Raw genomic sequence first — 2,500 nt, 5'->3', positions numbered from 1 at the left:
AACCTAACCTATGCCTATATATACACAATATGCTAATATATTATAATATTAATTTATCCTTGAGAAAATTCCCGTTTTGAATGAACAGCATATTAAAATTTATGAATGCGTCTGTGGGGTCGACCGCTGGATGTAATAGACTTGAGTCGAGGACGGGTTGCTGTACTGTTGAGTCTTGGTCCCTACTTGCGTGTCCTGGTTCTGTATTGAGTCAATTTTGTGTCATTCTAGTGGCATCCTGGCCGCCCGTTCTCATAAACAATGACCAAATGTTCGTCAATCCAGCTGAAAAAAACACTTTACAAAAGAATAACAACCGATTACATTCGAACTTTTTTGAACAAAAAAAACGAAACGCCCGAAACGCTGCGCGTACTAGTGGCTTTACAAGAATGTAAATACTGTACTATCCAATGTATTCTCACAAACCCAATGTACCTTCGTGTATATATATAAATAAATAAATAAATAAATAAATAAATAAACAGTGCTTCTTTGTCTAGCCGTGTTCGAATTTCACCTCTGAATGCAACCCGTCCTCAGACCGAGTCCATTCCATCCAGCTGTCGACCCCCAGCTCGTCCTCCAAAAGACCTAAAAGTGATTCCATGTACCCTTCAACCCCCCTGTTTATGAATGAAAAACGTTTACACACGACTCACAACTTTTTTCGTTCGAACACTTCCGGAACAAGTGCTTCACTGACGAATTTTGTTCGAACCACAACGCTGTAAATGCTTCACCCACGCACTACAAATACAAATAATCGCCAACAAACCCTAAACACCTAACCTAACCTATGCCTATTTATGCGCAATATGCTAATATATTATAATTTTAATATTAATTCATATTAGATAAATTCCCTGTTTTGAATGTGGTCCAAGTGATGAGTTGTGAGTGACCTGTTGCCTGAGCTTGTTGACTCCTGGTCCTGGTGATGTGTGGTGAGTGACCTGTTGCCTGAGCTTGTTGACTCCTGGTCCTGGTGATGTGTGTGGTGAGTGACCTGTTGCCTGAGCTTGTTTACGCCTGGTCCTGGTGATGTGTGGTGAGTGACCTGTTGCCTGAGCTTGTTTACGCCTGGTCCTGGTGATGAGTGGTGAGTGACCTGTTGCCTGAGCTTGTTGACGCCTGGTCCTGTTGCCTGAGCTTGTTGACGCCTGGTCCTGGTGATGAGTTGTGAGTGACCTGTTGCCTGAGCTTGTTGACGCCTGGTCCTGGTGATGAGTTGTGAGTGACCTGTTGCCTGAGCTTGTTGACGCCTGGTCCTGGTGATGAGTTGTGAGTGACCTGTTGCCTGAGCTTGTCAAACCTCGCCTTCAAGTTGCTAGAGTTTTAAAGAACCGCATCTGGGTCATACAGTGTAGCGTCTGGGGTATACAGTGTAGCGTCTAGGTTATACAGTGTGGCGTCTGGGTTATACAGTGTAGCGTCTGGGTTATACAGTGTGGCGTCTGGGGTATACAGTGTAGCGTCTGGGTTATGCAGTGTGGCGTCTGGGGTATACAGTGTAGCGCCTGGGTTATGCAGTGTGGCGTATGGGTTATGCAGTGTGGCGTCTGGGGTATACAGTGTAGCGTCTGGGTTATGCAGTGTTGCGTCTGGGTTATGCAGTGTGGCGTATGGGTTATGCAGTGTGGCGTCTGGGGTATACAGTGTGGCGTATGGGTTATGCAGTGTGGCGTCTGGGGTATACAGTGTGGCGTATGGGTTATGCAGTGTGGCGTCTGGGGTATACAGAGTAGCGTCTGGGTTATGCAGTGTGGCGTCTGGGTTATGCAGTGTGGCGTCTGGGTTATGCAGTGTGGCGTCTGGGTTATGCAGTGTGGCGTATGGGTTATGCAGTGTGGCGTCTGGGGTATACAGTGTAGCGTGTGGGTTATGCAGGCAGTGTGGCGTCTGGGTTATGCAGTTTGGCGTCTGGGTTATGCAGTGTGGCGTATGGGTTATGCAGTGTGGCGTCTGGGGTATACAGTGTAGCGTCTGGGTCATACAGTGTAGCGTCTGGGGTATACAGTGTAGCGTCTGGGTCATACAGTCTAGCGTCTGGGATATACAGTGTCGCGTCTGGGTTATACAGTGTAGCGTCTGGGTCATACAGTGTAGCGTCTGGGTCATACAGTCTAGCGTCTGGGGTATACAGTGTAGCGTCTGGGGTATACAGTGTAGCGTCTGGGTTATACAGTGTAGCGTCTGGGGTATACAGTGTAGCGTCTGGGTTATACAGTGTAGCGTCTGGGTCATACAGTCTAGCGTCTGGGGTATACAGTGTAGCGTCTGGGTTATACAGTGTAGCGTCTGGGGTATACAGTGTAGCGTCTGGGTTATACAGTGTAGCGTCTGGGTCATACAGTCTAGCGTCTGGGTCATACAGTGTAGCGTCTGGGGTATACAGTGTAGCGTCTTGGTTATGCAGTGTAGCGTCTGGGTTATACAGTGTAGCGTCTGGGTTATACAGTGTGGCGTCTGGGTTATACAGTGTGGCGTCTGGGTTATA

The 2,500-nt window shown here is 47.6% G+C and overlaps 1 protein-coding gene across 1 annotated transcript in view; it reads left to right on the top strand.

Moving 5' to 3' along the window:
- The window catches only part of LOC123770244 (glutaminase-asparaginase), a 47,711-nt gene that overhangs the window by 897 nt on the left and 44,314 nt on the right, over window positions 1-2,500 (top strand). The window lies entirely within an intron of this gene.

The sequence above is a fragment of the Procambarus clarkii genome, chromosome 42, assembly GCF_040958095.1.
Source record: "Procambarus clarkii isolate CNS0578487 chromosome 42, FALCON_Pclarkii_2.0, whole genome shotgun sequence".
Classification (NCBI taxonomy): Eukaryota; Metazoa; Arthropoda; class Malacostraca; order Decapoda; family Cambaridae; genus Procambarus; species Procambarus clarkii.
Note: the sequence above shows the minus strand (reverse complement) of the source record. Positions and strands in the feature narration are given on the sequence as shown.